The sequence below is a fragment of the Poecile atricapillus genome, chromosome 8 (genome assembly GCF_030490865.1).
Source record: "Poecile atricapillus isolate bPoeAtr1 chromosome 8, bPoeAtr1.hap1, whole genome shotgun sequence".
Taxonomy (NCBI): Eukaryota; Metazoa; Chordata; class Aves; order Passeriformes; family Paridae; genus Poecile; species Poecile atricapillus.
Window position 1 is genome coordinate 11,286,855 of NC_081256.1, and position 22,058 is coordinate 11,308,912.

General features: G+C 40.3%; 1 protein-coding gene across 1 annotated transcript in view; it reads right to left on the minus strand.

The window, feature by feature from the left end:
• Nucleotides 1–1,217: 1,217 nt before the first annotated feature.
• The window catches only part of IRS1 (insulin receptor substrate 1), a 49,728-nt gene continuing 28,887 nt past the window's right edge, over nucleotides 1,218–22,058 (minus strand). The window contains exon 2 of the mRNA XM_058844021.1: nucleotides 1,218–2,288. The gene's annotated coding sequence lies outside the window, so the exon portion shown is untranslated. The remainder of the gene's footprint in view (nucleotides 2,289–22,058) is intronic.

A 22,058-nucleotide genomic window follows, 5' to 3' on the forward strand; every position in this document is an offset into this window, starting at 1 on the left:
TCTTTTTAAAGCAAGTGCTACCTTCTTAGGTACTAAAGATTCTTTGGAAAAATCCACATCACTGCTCATCAAGGGTAACAGGTGAGTTACTCCAGATTCACCTGTCCCTTCCTACATAAAAAAGCAGCAACGCCTCTTGTCTGCTACTGCTTGGTATCAGAACCTTTGAGAGGAGACTTCTCTGTCAGCAAAGGCCAAGGTTTCCCAAGGCAGCACTTGGGCAGGCACAGGTTCCTTTCAGGCTGCAGCCTCGCCGTGCTCCAGCACCCTCACTCTGCCAGTATCACCACTGCTGCAGTTGTTCCCGGTGAATCTGGAACAATTTAAGTTTTCTTAAGCTGCAAGTCCTTTCTTAAGTGACTATTCTGACTTCATAGGGTCAAAGTGGTTTTATATGTGCAGCAGTACCAGGAGAGCTAAGGGACTGGTAAGCCTCCAGCAAAAGGAGGGGTGAAGAGCATCTGTGCAATGGCCCCTTCATCTATACTGCAGTCAGAAGTGGACACCACACTAACCACAGCCTAATCCCAGACATCATAAACATCTCAGGGGGAAGAAACCCCTTCTTTGAGGGCTGACAGCCTTCCTGCAGGAGAGCTGCTGCTGTGCCTGCCTGCCTTTTCCTGATAACAAGAATTCTTTTGAATGTGCACTAGTCCATGGAGTTGCTTCGTGGAAGCAGGAGGGACCAAAGGGGACCTGACATGGCTTCAAATTCAATTATCGCTTCAACAACATTTTACTTGAAAATCCAGTATTTTTCCAGTCCCCAAAAGAATTAAGACTCTGCAAATGCTATGCACAAAATAATTTTCATCTGCATAGAATCAGTGTAAAGCAGAGGAGAGTCACAGAAGAATTCTTCCTTGTTGTGCCTCTTGCACTGACTTCCAGACAATCATCTGAGCCATGCTTTTTAAATTTTATGCTGAAGCCTTGCTATGGCTTCCAAGCCATATTACATGCTGTGAACCCTTCCCCCAAATTCAGTGGATGGATAGCTGGATCCTGAAAAGTCTTCAGAAAACAGAAACAAGGGCTTTAGTGGAATAATGCAAGGAAGCATACTCCCTACTCCACCTAAGCACACTTTGTTAAGCTATGGTGGTCCACAGCCATTCTCAATGACAAACCATGGAAACATCACAGAAACCCGATGGGAGAATTTCAGATATTTGAGACAGCTTACAAAAAAATAAAAAATACCCAAAACCCACTACAGCAGATAAAACAGTATCTAGTTTATTACATATAGAAAGAGATTTCCAGAATTTACAAACACCCACATTTTCATTCCAGGGAAAGAGTCAATTTAAAAAGTTCACCCTTTTTTGTTTCCATTTTGCTTTGTGGTTTCCTGTTGGTTGTTTTTTTTCTTTTTCTTCTTTACAATATATACAATGGAAGACTTTGATTTCTTTTTTTCTGATTTTTTTTGTCAGTTCCTGTGCAATTGATGAATTCAAGTTGACACTTGTAAATACCCATGTACAGTAATGTTTGTCTTCATTGCAGTTAATACAGACTATTATTTTACAAGGAGTACAAAATTATTTTTCTTTTGGAAAGAATTCAGCTCAACATCAGAGTTATCTTACAACTGATAGTATCAGTAAATATGACTGTACAATCAAGGCCCAGGGACCAATGACTCATATTATATTATTTTCTGAATTACAATCTTAAAACAAGAATAGTACCCTACTCTATTCTTAGAAGCCTTGTTTTAAGCAGGTTCCCCACTCTGTTTACAACAGAATATAGTATACCTCAGTTCCACATCAAAAAAGATGTGCTGTAGGAAAAGTTACATTTTAATTAAAAAAGTACATGTATAAATCAAAACCTATGTTAAATATTTAATACTCTGCAACCAACATTAAGTTTTGTATGTAATAATTTACAATGATGATTTGTCATACAGGTTTTCAGCAGCAAATGAAGTTGTGTAAATGTGCTAGTAAAATACCCATTCTCACCCATGATGTAGTGGTGGGCACATCAGTTCATGTGGCCAGCTAAGTCCTTATGGTAGAGGATATGAAGTAAGAGAGACTTGTTGTCCAGGTGTCACAGTGCTTCTGCTTGGCACAACACAGGATGTGCAGCTCAGTCAACAACTCCTGAGGTTTGTGTAAAGTAAACAAACTGAACTGGATGCATCGTACCCATTTACAGAGGAAGAGGAGGAGGAGGTGAGGTCCTAGTTGTGATAGCATGAAACATTTATAGTCTTGATACCCATGAGTTTAAAAGAAGGATTTGGTGAGGTTGTGTAGGTCATCATTCTGAAATTGAAAGAGAAAGAAAATTAGCATCATGAGCACTTCAAAACTTTTCTGCATTTCCCTCCCCCTCCTTTTTTTTTTTCTCTTTAAAAGAGTTATCATTCAAACTGAAAGTGTTAGCACCTTGAAAAATTATGGCATACACAGTCAAACTGTAGTCGAGCATGTGAATCCCAAAAGCATTTAAAACAGATGTTGGCAATAAAATTCAAAGCAGTCAGAAACACATTTAAAACATGCAAGAGATTCACCTAAGCAGAAACAATTTAAATGTCCATACTGATTAACTCTGACAAGCTCCTGTAACAAGAGAAAGAAAAGCTCCAAACACCAACCTGCTGTTGGCATTTTTACCAGCTACAAGAAAGATCCACTGCATGTCAGGCCCTACAAAAGGCCTTCCTGGCCACCTGCAAACACCATGGCTGGCCTGGGAAGGATGACCCAAGGAATGGAGCACTCAGGGTGCAGCATTACCATTCCCTACTTGATATACCAATTCTAAAAAAATTGTACACAGAAAATCCTGGTAAAGTCCATAAATCTATCTACATTCTGCTTCCCTCTGAGAGAGGGCTGGGTGAAAAACCAGGTCCTGCAACCCCAGTATAGCAAGGCACAGGTCTAGTGGGGAATGAAAGACAAAAGGTGCCTTTGACCCTGTCCCCCCAGTTGTCCTCATCTGCTGCAGCCTCCCTGACCCAGCACACATGCACGGTGCACAGACTGGTGTCTGGGTCAGCAAGTCCTCTGTTCCCTGCCTTTCTGCCGGTTCTCCCAGGCAGGTTGTCAGTCCCAGCCTGATGAGGAGTGAGGCAGTGCCCAGCAGGATGCATTCGGGACTGGATGGCCTCATGTCCTGCTGGCAGCTGCTCCAGCCCCCATGGGGACCACGGTCCCTGCTGGGGGACACAGAGCTGAGGTCACACGCCGGGGCACCAGGGCTGCCTCCCACTGCTCCTGAGGTCCTGTGGCACTGGCTGGCCACACACACAGCCCTGGTGTCCCCCACTGCCCACCACCCTCGGGCCTCCCACACCACATCCCCGGCTCCTCTCTGCACACCGCTGACATGCAGCCAGACCCACTGGGGACCGAACCACACAGCACTGAGATGAATACAATCAGTCTTTTAACTGGGGTTAGAGGACTACCAGCATTTACATTTCAGTAGTTTTGCTAAAATCTGCTGAAGCAAGACTCATATGTTACATAAAAGTGTGTCTATTTCTATGTTCAATATTAACTGTGCTCCTGAAAAGACAGGTAAACAGTGCATTTTCCTCAGTACAAATAAAGGCACCCCATAGACACATGGAAGTGAAAAAACTGAAAAGATCTCCTGTCCTATATTCTTTAATTGCACAAGAAACAAAATTTACTTTGTGTGGTCCTTCAAGTGAAAGGAAAGCCTATCCCTGCAAATGATGTGTGGTATGCTGTGAAAACTCCCTTGAGAATTATCTCACAGATCTCTTATTTACTTTCAACTTTCTTCTACACTCACATTGCGATCTACTGGAATGTTCCTACCAGAGTATCTATACACAGCTTCACATAGCTGTGCAGCTTTCAACTACATTTGACCTAAAATTAGCCAGTAATGCCATACTTTATTATTAATAAAGACAAGCAACAAAGGAGAAATGTCTTCGTTTAAATGGAGGAGCAAAGTGTGCGTGATGTGCGTGCTGCATATCTGAGGTGGGTGTTCCACACCCAGCTCCCATCCAGCAGGGCCAGAGGAACAGCTGGGTGCTCCCAGCAGGGCCCAAAGGTCTGACCTGCCCTGCACCGACAGGGCAAGTGGAAAGACAGCAAGAAACAGCTTTTCTACATGGTCAGACTTGATTGTGCTAAGAGATTTTGAAAGCATAAATAATACATGATTATCAGTATCAGTACCAAGTTCTACACCTCTTCACCAGTATTCAGGTCATCTAAACTCAAATACATCATGTATTGAACAAAACTGCCTGTCCCATCCAGTTCCTCACCAATTCCATCAATACGGCCAAGAAGTCATCTCAACCACTACTGGAGGGCATTTATTCCTGGATTCTGAAGTCAGAAGAGAGATGAAGAAAGAGAGTAACAAGTCTATTGGAAAAACAAAACACTTTCTAGAGGAATTCACTAAGAAAAGAAAACTGAAGAAACACACAGTTACAGAAACCCAAATGCTTGTACATTATAGTCCCACACATGTGTAAAACGAGCAAGAAATCACAGAAGCCTGAAAAATTCAAGGGTTGGAGACAGGATGAAGAGCCAGAATCATGTAGGACACAACCTGGTACAGGCTGAATTTCATACAAATGTCAGCTGCAGGTATGACAGGACATAAGGGCATGGAGCAGTTTCAAGTTTGTACCTACACCTCCAGATCTTCAGCAGTACAACATGGAAATTTGTCTGTCTCCCTTTCCTAAAGATGTATTGTATTTTATTTTCTTTTACTTTTGGGAAGGAAAAAAAAAAAAAAATCAACCAGGATCTTTGCTAAGGACCATCTGAAACTATTGATTGCAATTACTGGCTTTCATACCCAACTCCTCTGACCAATCTCCTTCAACAAAACACAAATTGAGTAACCGAGAATGACAAGCCACACTACTGCTACAGGACAGTGGTGCCTGTTCTGTCTGAATGCACAAAGACGTGCAGGAAACAGAAAATCTGAGAGCAAAGCTGCTCCTTCGAGGCCACTGGAAATACACATAACCTATAAACCTGGGATCCATTATTTGGTGCCTCTTGCACAGCCAAAACGTTCTTTGCTGGACTTCAAAAGAGTATTTCCCAAATCTTTGACAGAACAATCTCAATCTCCTCTCTCCTCAGTGAGCTATTGCAGTGTGCTATAAGGTGAGAGAACCTTATTTGGAAATGAAATAATTGGCTGGATACCTCCAGCCATCAGCATTTCCTTAACAACACACAAAACAGTGCAGAAGACAAGTGTTTTAATAGAAAGTGCGAAGACAGCAGCGAGCTGAAGTAAGGATCTTTAAAACTACTGACATCACTGTTGGCAACCAGAGAAAAGGGAAAACCTGTGTTTAATCTATTTCCTATTCACCACAAGTTTCAGCTGGAGTCCCCAATAATGCACTTCATGGTTGACTTTATGGAAAAAGTGATGCAAGAAAAATGTAGTGAAATAAGCAAGCATCTTTAAGTTTCTACAGGGTACCTCTGACAAGTAGTCTCTGCTCAACATCTGTTACAACACACATGCAGATAACACTGATGCATGTTCCAGCTGGCAAAGCTTCCTTCTCAAATCTCTTAGTCCAGGATGGATACAGCACAGCTAGCTGCAGCTCCTATTACAGCTGAAATCCCATTCTTAAATCCAGTAACTAAAAATAAAGTGATATTTCATTTTATTTCCATTATTGGGGAGCTGAAGAAGAAGAGTACTTAAATTTTGAAATAAGAGGAGAGTGTCTAGACAGCTTAATATATCTTTTCTGAAGTTAAACAGAAATTTCATAATAACATAGATGTGTTGCTAAACTACACTTTTAAGTGTAATCCTTACTTCTTCCTTACACTCCATTCTCTTTGAAAGTAACCAAAGAGGAAAAAATAAAGCAAAGCAAACAAAAGTGAAAACTCAAACAATGTTTCAGCAAAAGGCTTTCCAGTAGCCAATGTAAACCTCCATCTACTATTAAGAGCCAATAATGTGTCTTGTCCCTAAAACACCAACAGAAATGCCCTTCCACAGGGTCATTTAATTTCGAAACAGTCCAGTAACGTGAACTTGCTGTTGAAGTTCTACCATCATTTCAGCAAATAAATGCAACTACTTTGTCACTGATTAACACAGCAGGGCAAAACACAGCTCCTAAACAGCAGACCTGCTCAGCACACTGTGGCACCTTTCCAGTGTCAGCTGGCATCTGTTTAGGAAACAACTCCACAGGTGACAGAGCCAGGTCAATGAAAAGATGGTTCTTGACTGAAGAAAATGCAGGTTTTTTCTGAGTCCACCAAATGAGGATATTTTGCAGCTCTGCCATTAACCTTGTTAATCCAGACACATTCTCCAGAACTGTACTTATCCCATCAACACCTCATTTGAAACCATGGACTAATTGAAGACTCCCTGTCATAGTTACTTGTTATAAATAAAAGGTTTTAGAAGTGCATTTGTTGTTTACTTAAGGATCATATAGATCACCTTATTCTGTGTAGATTAAACAGTGTCTTCCGACACAGGTAACAAATCTAGCTCATAAAAAATAAAAAGCTCCTGAACAAAAGCTCGAAACAAAAGGAAAACCATTGTAAACATCCTCGGGAGGGCTCATGCAGGAATCCACCAGCCGATTCCACCGTGCAGCCTGGGCACCCTTTGCCTGGACAGGTATAAAGGGATGTCTTTAAGAGAGATCCCATACAAAGTAAACACATTAAGAGGCTTGAAAAACTCATTTACAGCTCGTCTCGGTGACATTTGCACGAGTTATCAGCTATCATGAAGCGGTGCGCACCTACCCGGGAGCCGAAGCCATGCCCGGCTCCCCACACGGATGAGCACAGGTAGTGTTTCCATCCAGGGCATCACTACCGTGCACACAGGCACGGGAAGCATCTCCTTCGGGTAAATTAAAAACATGGACCAAAATTTAAGCTAGCTCAAGTAAGTCCTTTACAAAGAGATGCAAATAAGCTGCAGCCTTCCCCACTCCCAGCGAGGCCGAAAGAGCCAAGGAATGCAGCAGGAACAATGGCCGCTCCAGTGTGTTAATTGCAGCCCGGGTCTAACAAAAGCAATTCCAAACAGACCCAAACAAAGTAATTACAACATTGCTATTCAACTTCACAGGCTGTAATCTACGGTTAATAGATAAACTTTTCTTTCTTGTACCCCAAAATGCCTGTTTCAGCTTTCCCGTGAACGTATTAAATGGGGAATTAATGAAGATTCGGTTTCACCAAGTCCTTTCCTATTAAGCAGAGTAACTGAATCTGGAGTTTCCACCCGGTTCTGTCTTTACAGAGGTCATCCACTGTTGGAGGAAGGAACCTGAAGACCCCTTACAGACGATATCGCCTTTCTGCTATTGGTACAGACAAAATGCATGTACAGCACTGGGAAAAAACCAAACATCCTCACTACAGCAGAAAATTTTCCTCTTTTCCCCAGGAAGAGAAGTTGGGGAAAAAACAACAACTATGAGACTTTAAAAATAAGATGATGAGCAGAACCAGGTTTTTACATTTAAGAACCCATTTCCTGGGATGTAAGTACAGTGGGAAAGCACAAACTAAACCACACACATTCTCTGGATGAGCTTCTGCCCAACAAAGAATTCGTATGTTTGATTTCAGCTTCACAGCACGTCAACCTGATTTAAACTCATTCAAGAGAAAACTCAACCCATCACGGAGGTCAGCAAGAAAGGCTGCTGCCACAGACACGAAGCCAAGGACTGCCTGCCCCGAGCGCCTGGCATGGGAGACAGTGAAGCTGCTGGAGGTCAGATTTGCCTGGTTCCACCAATAAAGAGGACACCAGCCAGCTCTCTGCACTGGCATAAAATATGCTGGAAAAAGGAAATCACAAAGTTTCTATGTAGAAAAAAATATTGAAGGGATCTCCTGCTCTGTTACACAAAATCAGTAGCAGTCACGGGTTTGAACAAGACTGATGACCTAAACACTGAATTTCTGATTAAATATTTCATCTTTTCAATTTTGGAAAAAAAAAAGGTTTTGGGTTTTTTGAAGACTAAAAGAAACAAAATACAATTAAGTTTAGAAAGAAAGAGCTTAAAATCAATAGCATGTTTTGTAAATAACTTTTACAACTTTTCTTGTGGTGGCACAGCTAAGCAAGCCATAAAACAAAACAAGTGTCCAGTAGTTGCAAGTTACAAAAATCCAAGATGCAGCCTGTAGGTTTGTGCTTGGTCGGTTTCTATGAAATGAAAAATATGGGCAGAGTCTTTCTCATTAAAAGGTGTGATGCTATAAATGGGATTCTCATGTTTGTGTCTTCCAATTTTGTAAGGACTGAAGGTCTGCACCTTGCCCTGGCTTTACTAATAGTCCATCTGAGTAATCAGCTAAAGGTTGAGTCCATCTTACAACAGAGAGAAAATCCCTTTGTTTCAGGACTGAAAATAATGACGTTACTATGAAGCCAGGGATCTCATGAGATCAATATTCCAAGTTCATCCCAAATCTTCTCATAATGCTCCTCTAATACACTTGGCACCACTGTTTGTGTTTGATATCCTTTAGATAAACCCACTGCTGGACCAAGGTCTTCTCTCCTCCCCAGACTGCAGTAATGAGAGCAGTATCAAACCCTAAATGTGCACCACCAAGTTAACAGCTTCAGTCTTCACAGGGCAACACTGCTTGTGTCTTTAAGATTCAAATAAACTTGCAAATTCAACAAATGGGATCATTCATTATTTTGGAATTTGTACCTCACCAAGTCTGCAGAGTCTAACCCTGAAGTATTTGTGGCATTCCCACCTCTCATGATGACCCAATAATCCACAAGAAGGCACTGGTGAAGTACACTTTGTATGACTGTATCCTTCAAAAGAAAATACTGCTCAGTTTCTGTCTTTATCAAACATATAACCAAATATCGACAATATTAACAAGGGGAACCCAGAAACAACTTCATTATGCAATTTGTTCTTCAAAGGAACTTTCTTAGAACCTTTATTTTTCAAATTAAACTACTTTAATGCCAGTTTTGAATTCAACAAACTCACCAATGCTGGGAATCATTACGACTGCTCTGACTATTGGGAAGCAGATGAGCTGGGTGCCTTTAGATCCACTCACGCTCCCTCAGCTTGCCAGCAATTCAAACATACACAATTAATTTTGATCAAAATTGACTGCACTAATGCTGTGCTCATATTATATCAACTAAATTACATTAGCAGTGGAGGTCAGCAACACATAATACCCAGTGTAGCAACCACATCATCAGAATTTATCTCAGCTGCTGAATATCCTTAGATTTCTGTGAATCTGTATTTCATATGCCTTTCTGGCACTCTGGGCTGGTTCCCCATTCCAGAAGTCAAATCTTACCACATTCTCCTGTGCTTTTCTGACCCAACTTTATAATGCTCATTTTCTGACAGATTTATTTTCTCTGACAACATGTTAAAAACCCTAAATAAATAGTCTGAACTGCCTTGAAACTGTTTTTGTGATACATGCTAAATTGTGAGAGTTACAGCTTAAAGCAAGAAAGGAGTCACACCATTCAACTTCGCTGGAGTCATTTTCCTCCCAATGGACAAATAAGGGGAAAATGCAAAACAGACAGAAGAAAAATGGCATTTAGGAAGGGATACAGAAGCCCCGCAGGGGGATAACCTGGCCAGCTGACCTTCACTTTGAAATTTTGCCAGTGCAAATTAAGTAGCTAGTCTGCAACAAGTCTGGGCAGCAGTGTAGGAAGGAAGTTCTGCAGTGATTTTGGATGAAACACTTCCTCAATTCAAAACAACAGCGCATTAAATATCAAACAAGGTTAATAAGGAGGTACTGGAAAACACATTGTGAAAAGCATGCCAGGAAAACAAAGCAGGGAAGGGATAAGAGCAAATGAAATATCATAAAGTTGACAAAATTGTACCAAAAAGCTTGGAAACCCAAGGTCAAAGGAAAGAATCCATTATTTTGAAACCCTCTGCTACTCCATAATATAAAATCTACCATACAGCAGAAACAGCTGAAAACAAATTAGAAGTTGAGCTTTAATAAAGGGAATGGAGAAGGCCTTTAGTAAAAAGCAGCAGTCAAGTTTTTACATCTTGAAGCTGGATTAGGAAACAATATTTTAACCACAGATTTAGTTTTCACCAAGATACCACCATCAGTCTAACATTAAATGAATTACAGTAACTGCTTTGACATGTTGTTTCTGCTTTGTAGACCAAGATAAGAAATCCTAGAAAACTACTGACATACAACATCATTTGTTTCAGTATGAAGGCATTTTCACGTATATCCACATACATTTACAATTTATTTCTAGTAATTTGCACTCATTTGACCTGACCTTTTAACCTTCCCTCTCTGCCATAAATTGCAAAACTTCTCTAAGAGTCACATGGCGTCTTCCTCTTCCCAGCACTTCAAACCTGGTGTTCAGACTCCTTTGACAATTTAGCTGATAACTGAAACTCAAAGCATCAGCATTACTCAAAGGTTGCCAATAGTAAAGTGCTGTGGTTGGGGTATATGACCTCCAGACAGTTGGACAAGCATAGAACCACATGCAGAAAACCCTAAAATCTAATTCTGCCCTTGGTTTGATTTGCTCTGTAGTTTTACTCAAGTTACTTTGTCTTAGTCTCAAGGAAAAGATAAAACCCCATCTATTTTCTACATGAAATTTAATTGTGAGGCGGAGGAAGTAGTGAAGTCTCAAACATGCACAGTCACTGTAATATCTAGGGAATCATTTTTCTGCCCTAATCTTCCTGAGTCTCAGTGCCTTGCCTGAGCTGAGAACTGCTACCTGCCAGCAGAGTTCAGACTGTGCCAGGGGCAGACAGCAGGGTGGTAATGTCTTGACAGTGCCCACAAGAAGAAAGATGCAGGGCAGCATCTGGACAAGGTGCTATAAATAAAACACTGGGCAGCCACACACTGCTGAGAATAAAAAGAACTGAAAAAATGCCTCATTCCTGGATCACTCCTACAAACTGAAGAATATGTTCTATGTGGGAAATGCAAGTTTTGTGCTACATGGTCTGAAACTACAACAACCCATACACACGAGGGTGGGAGGCAAAAATATCAATGCTTAGAAAAACAACATTTGAGTGTGACTACATACAGCCAAGCATTATTCCACATTAAAACAGATTTATAAAATTAACTATACTCTACATGCAATAGAATTTTTAGCTGGAGAAAAAAATAAAGGCAACAAAATTCCAACATCAGAAAATAAGCCTTCACTGGTAAAGCAAGAGCTCTACCCTCCTCCTCCCACTGAATTAGCAATAAACGTACCCCGGGACTGCAATGGGATTAACCTCAGTAACAATGCTGAGCACTTTAATGAGCTCTGAGATAGTCCATGCTAGACTACTCATTGCACCATTTAAACACTGAAAAACTTGTTTGTATATAGATTAGGTTTTCAAAACAACTGTCATCCAATTTATTTTCAGAAACCATAGTAACAAGAAAATAGTAAATATAGGGCGATGAAAGGGCACAAAGGAAATACAATCTCATTCAAAACTATGAAGCTATCTCGTTTGAAATACATGAGCAGAGGAGGCAGCACCTGGCAGGCACTTGGGGAGGGGGGAGCCCTATTTGGATGCAGCTGTGAATTAAATCCAAATTATAATGACCAATTAGACAAACCAAGTATTTTACTGCTGTTTCTTTTGAGTTTCATTCTGCAAAATCTTAAAAGCCTGAATGACTGCCAATATTATATTTTAAAGTTACTAACAGCCTAAATGGACTAACCTTCACTTGTTCAGTTACTGTGATTTCAAGTGGGAAACTAATCAACAGTCACATTAGCTATTTAATTGCAACACCAATCTAGCATTATGAAACTGTATAATTACACAAGCAAAAGTCAAAATAGGTGAAAGTTTTTCTCATCTCCAAATTTTCAGTCAGATACTTTAAACTTTAAAAAAAAAGCATGCCACATGAAATTCTTTCCATATAATGAGTTGTTCACAAGAATATCAGAAGAATCTCACTAAATGATAGAAACTGTATTATTGCCACTCATAAATCTTCCATGAGTTGTCAAATCCAGCATTAAGGATAACCCTTTAGAAGCTATTAGTATGAGTCAATTGAAAATTAAAAGCATACAGCAGTACAGATTAAAGGCTTAGCATACACACTAAAGGATCTGTACACAATATCACATTTTATTAAGATGTCTTGGTTAATCAGTGACTGAAAACATCCTCTAGACATTAACCTTGACAAAATATATAAAAATCCAGGCTTATCATGCTGTATCACTGCACATTATAATATGCAGTGAAAGTTCTCTGTTCTCATAACCTACCACACAAATTTGTCACTGGCCACCCAGTCCTCTTAACCATGAGAAGAATCTGTACCTAACTTGGCCTGCTGATAGCCCCGGGGATTACTAAAGTACCTGATGATGCATTTGAAACTGTCCCCAAAATGAAGAGAGCAGTGTGCTCAGCAGCCATGCTCAGCCCCTGCACCCACCCCCTCATCAGCCCAGCACTGCTGATCAGATACTCCAGAGAAGCTGCAGAGGGGAAAGGGACAGTTAATATATGAGAAAAATCTATAGGAAACAGCTTCATTAGTTCCACTGCTCACAGATCAGCTGTTTGTATAAGCAGTTTTGCTTGGAGCAGTGTTTTGTCAGTATTATTACTGTTATGTTATGCAAAGAATGTATTAAATTCTTAAATATTACATGAGATTTAATGGATTGTGTATTGCATGTGGGAGGTCAAACAAGGAGGGTAATGTTCCATTCAGCCTTATAGATGTAATTTAAAAAACAACCTTGCATTATACTTCAAGGAGCAAGTGCAAATCAAAGATATGCCTGAGATGGAAGAAGGCAGCCTGAAACATGGAGAGAAATTATAAAACAAAATTTTAAATATAATTTAAAAAATAATCAGTGGTCATCTTTTAAAACAATTTTTGCTTTCAGAAGGTACCTATAAATTCTTCCTGTGTTCCCCCCGTTATCCAACACAATATTGCATTGTTTTTTTCAGTTTTCTATACATTTGGAAACTCCCTGTACCTCCAGTAGTAGGGACTCTGAATGGCCAAGCTACAACAAAGAAGATATATGAAGAATGGCAGTATCCCAATTTCTACTTTCCATCTCTATCTTCATGCCAGACCTGAAAAGGTTCTAATTTAAGGTCCAGTTCTCTTAAATGAAGGTTTTAATTAAGATAAAGCTAATACTTTTGTTATAAAACTTCAATTTTCATGGTCTTTTTGGGTAAAAAAAAATACACAGCACAGCAACTAAAGAGATCTCAGTTAATGTTATTTTGTACATCTGTTTTCCAGCAACAGCAGATTTTTCATATTATTAAAGCTTTTCTAAAGATATGTTTCATCATTTTAAATCACTTAAGGAAGAAAACTCTGCAAATATGTTATCACATGAAAATATATATTTTGCCATTTAGAGTTCTATCAGAAGGTTTATTGCCCATCACATTGTTCTGTAACATGCCTTTTCTACTTATCACATGTAGAAAAGGTAAGAGTGTAACACCACTGCCTATAAGCATGTATATTATACAAAAAGGAGCTAAAATAGGCTATAGTAGCATGAAAAAAGTAGTTCAATTGCATTACTGGACAAAAAAGCTCTCAGAAACCAGGACAGTTCCCTGCATCAAAAATGAACACCCTCCCCCCCCAAACCTCCATACTGTCAGACCAAATTTATGATTCTCAGTTCATATTCTGAGGACTGTTAGAAATAAGAATTATCATAGAAGAAGGGAAAAACTAACTACAGTTATTTTTTACAATATATACATTTTGTGTATAAAAAACTGCTATATATATTGTATATATAAAAGTTATATATACAGTATATTTTAAAATACATCCTATATTGGTAATGATTTTTCTGTTACATGTTCTGCACTCTCAATAACTGTGTATTCATCTCTCTCTAGTTACCAACTATGCATAAGGTTTAATGCAATGTTTAATTTGATTTAAGAATCATGACAAGTAGAAGTCAGGAGTTTCTGCAGCATCTGTAAGCATTTTTTTTCTTCAGAGACAGTATGATGAAATACAAACACAGGAACCTTTTCTTTCTGTTGAAGTCCTGGTATTTCAGCAAGGAAAAAACTGCCTTTCAAACTTCATTTTTGTCTGTGAATTTCTCCCAGCTCACAGTCCTGGCTGCTAATAGAAAAGCACCATCAGGGTCTCTGAAAGCTCACACAGTGAGCCACAGCTTTTTCAAGTAATACCTAAAGGTGCAGCAAGTTCTACTGTAAATGCAACTTGGCATTTCTCAGTTACTCCGAGTATTGACATAACAAAGTGTGGCTTTCAGGCAAATACAGTCCCTGAAATGGAGCAATTGCTTCCTTCCAAACTTCAAGGTCACTTCAAAATCTGCAGAACATCAGCACTGTCTGAAGCAGTGGTTGGAAGGGATGAAAAAGGGACGGTGTTCTCATCTCACTGAAGATGGTGAAATTCTTTCAGCTAAAGCTTTCCAGTGAATTTCATCTGGAGGGAGACTAGTAAAAAGCATGGGAAATTTCAGCCTTAAGCACTGAAGGTTGTCAAAAATAGGAGCGAATGAGATGTTCTGCTATTTTACCATGCAAAATATAGACAATACAGACATTCATATGACTTTTTAAGTGAAAAATCTTTTTGTAATATACATTTTCGAAAGAATATGCAACTTAGCTAAAATACCCTGAACTTCCTTATAGGGCAAATGAAACAATTATTTTAAAGTTAACTCATCTTAGACCATCAGATTTTTGCATAATTGTAAACACAGATTTTTAATAAAAAGACCCATGAACCTCCTATCTTTTTCTACTTTTTTATTTGTCAAGTTTCTTCCATATAGGCTTAGGAATGTATCTACACATGCTTCCATACTCTTATTTTCTCTTTTGTGCTCAGATGACTGCTTTACAGCTGCTTGAAGTGTACTGTCAGCTTAGACATTCAAGAGAGGACAAAATAACCAAATTTGTTTGCATTGTTCTTTCAGTCATAGCAATCTTGTATCAACAAACAGTAATAATACATTCAGATATGTAAGATTTCAAAGCTGTGGATTCTAAATGTTGAACTGGCCACTATAGTTGCATGATGTACTTGAGATTCAGAAAATAATAACCCAATTCATTCAACAAAGCCATGCTTCATTAAAAATTAATGGAAATGTAAGAAAGGAAAGCAGGGGTTTGGAAATGTCCCACAGCTGCAATTTAGATGTAGTGATTAAACCAGGGAAGTACACAGATGTCTACTGACATTTTGCTTTAAAACACAGAAGACTTTCTCTTCCACTTAAGGGTTTACAAATCAGATTCAGTTACAGGAAAACAATGGTGTAATCTTCATTTACAACAAATCCCAAATTTAGTAAGCAAAGTCATTAGCAGTAACAAACAGATTTGAGCATAAAGAGAGGTAGTATTTGAGCTATGGGAAAGGCAGAGCAGAAAGCAGAGGCTTTCCACTCCCACCCTTAGATACCAGCTGCTTCTTCCAGGCTGCTGGACTTCCAGGACTGTCTCAGTGCAAGCATTTCTATAAGCCATTATTGCTTTTCTTTCTTTTATTCAGGAAACCAGTATGCAACTATAAACTATGTTCATAAAATTATAATCTATATTCTGTAGTACGTAAACAAGTGTCCATTACTTGGATGCCACAGATGAGCATCATATTAGACTGTAATAGAAAACAGATGCATTTTCCTTTTCCAGTTGTTTACATTGCCAAAGCATCCAGTCTTTAAGATATTCTCTATACAAATCAAAACATGTTGTGCCTTAATGAAGGACAAAACAACAATAGCTATAAAACACTGCATTCCCTGCAATCTTTTACAAACTCAGCTGCAGCCTCAGTAGACAGGGTACTCCAAAGGCTGCAGCAACTGCAGAGCTTCTGCTGTCAGGTGGCAGGGACTAAAAAAGGGACACTTTACTGCAGATCATCCTTTCCACCAGCCTTGATACTGCAATCATTTGGATGTGTCTTACCCCACTTTCTAACTCTGTTAGCCACAAACTGCTTTTATCTCCCCCTCCCTCGCCACACACAAGTAGCACAGACTGATACATGTAAGTATATACATATATATGCACACAACACGTTCAAGCACTCAGTTTGTTGATATAGGCAAGCACAAAGCAAAATTCATTTCAGCACTTCCTTCAAATATCTACAGTATGTGCTATGGCCCAGCTCCAGGTAAAAATGTGCAGATTTATCAATTGTTAGAAAACTATGAGCTCAAAACATGACCAGAAGCAAAGGTCACATCTCTCTTTGTCCTGAAGCTGCCTGCAGGTTCAGCTTTTGAGAGGCTATAAACAGCAAAACCGGAGTCACTTAACACTTAAGGGACAGCCTTTGGGTGAGCAACAGTGTTCCAGCAGTTTGAGCTGGAAGTATTTTAAAGTATTACCTTTTGCCTTCACCTGCAGCAAAGCAGTTCAAGTACCCTTGTAACCTTCAATACAGCCATAGCCAAAAGAAGCCAGGCTAGGCAAGGAGCTAAGAGAGGAAAACTGCTTACAGAGAGGCTCAGGTGTCTTGTGAAAATATACCTTGACTTTTCTTTTCAGGGATTTGAATGTTTATCACAAAAAAGCTTACAAGAGTCTCTGGTATACACAAAACAGAAATCAAACTATGTTAATAAGCAATATTTAGCCTTCCTATGGTTTTAAACCACTCTCTGCACTTGGTGGTGATTGTTTCTGTGAAGATCAAATAAAGTACTAGCACGAATGTATACCCACATAAAATAAAATACAAATTAATCCTGTGTCTACACCCCAAAGCTTCAAGCCCCTCCATCTTACAGGCTGTAAAAACAACATGAAAACAGCAGTCATTTATAAATCAGCATAACACTGGTTTACCAAGAGGGAACTCATTACTTGCTTTGACTTAGAAAAGAATTTATCTGTTCTTCAGATTAAGTCACAGCAGAGAGGCCTCCCCCAGCCCCTCTTTGCCTGTGGATTTTCGGCTCAGGATATTAACTGTACTCCCTGCCCCACAACGTGCAGCTCCTTCTGCAGCTGATACTTCATTTTTAAACCTATCAGCTGGGTGGTGGGAAGGCAAAAATATAGGAATGAATTGTTTAATCTTGAATTAGATTATCATTTATGACAAATACTATCATTTTGAAAGACCATTAATAAGCATTTCTATTCACAGTGCAGAGCATCTCTAACAGGCCCTGTGTCTCACAGTTTTTTTCTATAATTTCATCCATCCCTTTCTTTTGGCAAAAGCAGATACTCAGGTTCAAGCCTTGGGCTACAATACCAAGTTAAAGGGGTGGGTGTGTGCATGTGCCAGGCACAGATTCCAGCAGCTGGGAAACAGCCCCACACTCCAACCCCTGCACAGCAGCTGCAGCACATCCAATTCAGAAGCCTTCCTGCACCTCCTGCATGGTTTGCTACGCACTAACAAATATTTCTACACTCCAACTGAACAAGCATCATGTAAGGGAGCGCAGCTAAGCCAGACAGCTCTTCTCAAGGAAGAATTACATCAATACTAGAAACCCACAACACTGGGGTTTCTAATGCAGTGTCATGATGAAATGTGGGAGGCTTCTTTTAAAAGTGAAAAGATGGTGTTCATTCTGTTTCATGTACAGTGAGATATTCATAGTACCCATGTGTAATAAAGAACAAGCAAGGGTACCATACATATCACTAATGTGATCATTATGCCACAATTTTTCTGGGTACCACAAATACGCAAATACTTGCGTGAAGCGCAATATAAGCTCTGAGTTCCACTAAGAAGAAAAAACATTCACATCACTGTGAAACAAAGCATCGAGTGAGAGCTACACCAGGTAAGTACTTGATGCCCAAATATCTAACTCTCCTGAGGAGTCCTTCTTCCCAGCATCCTCCTGCATCCATTAATTGTTCCATTATATACCTGCACGTGCCAAAATCCTTGCAAAAGTATGCTTATAGCCTGAATGCAACACTTCAAAGAGACAGCTATAATTACTTCAGATTTCAAAGCATATCTAACAGCCTGCTGGCTCTTCTGCATGCCCCTGCACATCACTTGGGAACCATCCTTCTAGATGGATTTACTTTTTGTAATTTTAGAACAACTACAACAACTAACCTTGAGAGAATGCAACTGAACCGCAAATTAATAAAAGCATTTGTTTGGGGGGGGGGGGGACAGAAACTTCTGACTTGCATTACATTTTGATTCCACACCATTCACAGCATGTTTGGAAGGAATTCACTTTTCTTTCGTTATCACTCAAGGGTTCTAGCAAGGCACTGAGAACAACTATCAGTATAAAACATCACAGCCATACAGATATATTTTCATTTTACTCAAAAAGTCCAAGGCAAGCAACTATGTCACTACACTGCTTTCTTCTCTAATTAGAAGGTACAATATATCAGGGAATAGATGACCCCAAAGCAGGCTGTGGCCACAGCACAGGGATGGGGGTGCTCTTCAGCACAGCTGTGTGAGTCCCTCTCAGCAGAGCCCCCGGGAGAGCCACCACCTCCAGGTTTCACTGCCGCCTGCCTGTGTGAAACTAAAGTTAGAGCCAAGCTGAGCACCATCGGAGGTGGGCTGGGGTGTCAAGACAAGTGTGTGGCCAAGTGAGAAGATGCAGAGGGAGCTTCTTGCCATTCTCACAGAAGTAAGGAAATAAAGGAAGTAAATTGAAGAGTTATGCCAATAAATCTTACTCTGCAAAGCAGATTCTGAGATGACAAAAAGACAGATGCATGTTTTTAAGTAACATGAAAAGCAGGCGTGTTTCCTGAGCAGTCAGCTACCCTTCTATAAGCAGCCTCAAAGCCAATTATAGCAGACAATTTGAGCTAAATATAAAACCCCACAAATCTCACAGTTTGAGATAACATCCAAGAAGGTGTTAAAGTTAACTTTGAAACTGTGCAACAAGACTTCAGCCTTCTCATAATGAACATGGCAACCATGTCTGTCAAAGCACCCTGTGATTTGTGGGAATAGAGAGGCTGAAGAGATTATGTGGATACTTCACATATTTCTCCAAGAGTAACAGATGGAATTTTTCTGCTCACAGAACTTCAGAGATGAGAACTTGACTGTGCAAAATATCAGTGGCCAGACTTGAGTTTGTAGCTTCAGTAATCTCTACATGTGATCAGGCTACAGTCACTCTTAACTGCAGCAGCTGGATTAGTGAGGCTGTCATGGGAATACCACGATATTTTACTCTCTTCAACAAGGAGAAAACAGGGATCCAGCCTGCACACGGACCTGTCGCCTTCAGAACTTCACCTTTTTATTAAAATACTTCCTCCATTCTCACCTCAAATGCACAGATAGGTTGCCATCCCTGCACTAGCCAGAACTCAGGACCTGGCTTATTTGGCAGCTTATCCTATGTCTTTCTCCCTTCTTAGGGGGGGCTGCTCCTCCATGTGATACAACCAAACTGCATCTTTTCTGTTCATAGTAATACAGTGCAGCTGTCCCCTCATTCCAGCTGATTTGGACCTGAATGTTTTCCACTGCCTCTCCTCCTAGCTGCCCAGGAAGCTTTCCCCACATGCTGTGATACGGCCAGTTAGCTCATCCTCAGGGAAGAGTATTTCAGACAGCCTCTGTCAACCTCTCAAAGCTAAATAGCCAAGGAAGGCTTCAGATACAACTGCCAATATAAATACATATATATTAGGAAGTTGGATTGAATTTCAGTTTCTGCTCTGCAAGTGTAGTTGTGGAAAAAAACAACTTCCATAGAAACAGAGAAACTGAACAAAGTTGCAACAGTTTTCTAGGCTGTGCTGCAGCTCTCTCCCTTCAGTAGCCATCAGGCTGTAACATTATCTGTAACATTATTATACTCACGCATCTGCAGAACTGCACTATGTATGCTTTAAGGAGCAAAGTCACTTGAATGGACATTGAAAGAAGCAAATTTGCCACTGCTGGTATGCAGCACACAGCTTTACTCAGCCACAGAGGGAACCTCAGCATCTTGCAGCTTCTCTCATGCTGCATTTGTTAAATGCTCTCTCAACAGACTCAGACACACTTATCAAAAGAGATGTTGACATTCACCCCTGAGTACCTGCACACAAAACAGCGCATCAGGTGGCCCCTGCACACTTCCCCATGCTAGAGATGGCTCCATGTGTCCCTCAGAGTTTGGCCGGCTGGCACCAGTACCCCGTCCCTGCATAGACCAAGTTTCAGCAATTTAATATTTCCAGGAGTGGAGGACTACCAATAGATCAGCAAAGCAATCTAAGGAGCTTTACACTGTGGCTTTGCATAAAACAACCAAACAGTTTTGAGGCAGACTTCATTATCCCTTCACTATTTACAGCTGACGATTTGCAGCAAGCAAAAAGAAGTCACCATCCTCCTCCTCCTCCTCCCCCATCATTAGAGCACTAAGATGGTTACAAGGTGGGAAGATCAATTTCTGCAGTGTCCTGGGGTGCCTTTATGATGCTTGTATCCCCAATGGTCTGCTCTGCTTATGCTGGATGTTAAGTTCTGCACCTCTAAGACTGATTCCAAGAGTGAAGGGGGGAGAAGAAGCCGCAGTTTGTTTGTAGAAACTGCCCTTGCTCCCACGTACTCCTGCTCTGAACTGTGCTGCCTGCAGCATGGACAGCGGGACAGAGCTCTCCCCTTGCTTTTAGTTAGCTTTTAGCTAGCTGAGGCACAGAAGTTCCCCAGACTGTGGCTTTTCTTTTTCTTGGAACTGATAGGCTCTGCTCTGGACTGAAAACCCAGACAAACACCTGGAGCTCACCCCTGGGGCCCACCAGGGCCAGGGCTGCAGCATTTTCCAGCAGCAGAGGGACTGATAAGAGACTGAGTGAGCCCAGCTACACCCCATGGCAAGGACTTTCTGGATTTGCCATCTCCTCAGGACAGCAAGAGGGTTTATTGCTTAATATTACTCATTTTCCCATGTTTGTGAGTACTTTGCTTGTTAAATAAACAGTTTTTTCCACTTTTCTTGAAGGAGATTTATGTCTCCCAAACCCATGAGGGGAGGAGCTGCTTGAATTTGCTTTCTGGAGGGACCCCACTCAGAGGTTTCCTCCCAGATTTGCCCTAAACCAGGACATACAATCACTCAGGCAGGTACACCCTAAAAAGGGACTGAAAGTAAAGGAAGTTTTCTCCATACATTTGTTTTTCCCTGTTGCACAATGTGATTGGAACCAAACCAAGCAAAATTTGAATATTTCTAAGCTCGGGTCTGCAGTGTCAGTGCCCATCATGTAAACAGCCACTCTTTCTGTATTCTTCTCATGATTTTTTTTCCACCCATCAAGAATGCCTTTTAGATCACCTCACCAAACTCATTTAATGCAAATTAGAAGATAATTTTGATGACTAAAGACTGTTAACATTTAATATTTTCAGTGCATTGAACAGAAACACTAAGCACTCTCAAAACTGAACAAAAAAAGGTACAGAGCTGCTTCAAATTGTAAATATTAAAGACTGTTCATGCAATAGTAAATATTGACACTTTTGATGCATTTCATAATAGTAAGAAAGCTTTCTCTTCGTCAAAGAAGAAAAGCTGTGGAGGTTTTTGGGTTTTTTTTTATTTTCAAGTTTTACTGCAATTGTGGAAAGAGAAAGTGGGGACAGGGAAGGAAGAAGGAAGGAAGCAGGACGAGCTCTCAAAGGGCTCATACTCAGTCTTCTTCCAAGACAACTGTGCCCCAGCAAGGAAAAGTCAGATGTATATATCCACATGAAGAATAACTCCTGCTAGCACAGCCTTCAAAGTGATGGATTCTACAGCAGCTTGACATTAGGCTATGATGAAGCTCGACAGTGTCCAGATTTAGACATAACCTAGCTCTTTCCATTAATTAAATTTTCCTCCAGGATAAAAATCATTGTAGAACATTACATTAAAAATGGGGCATTTATTTTCCTGTTGTAAGACACTGACGGTAAAAGTAAGCCAAAATGTCACCACCTTTGAAAGGAATGCCTGCACTA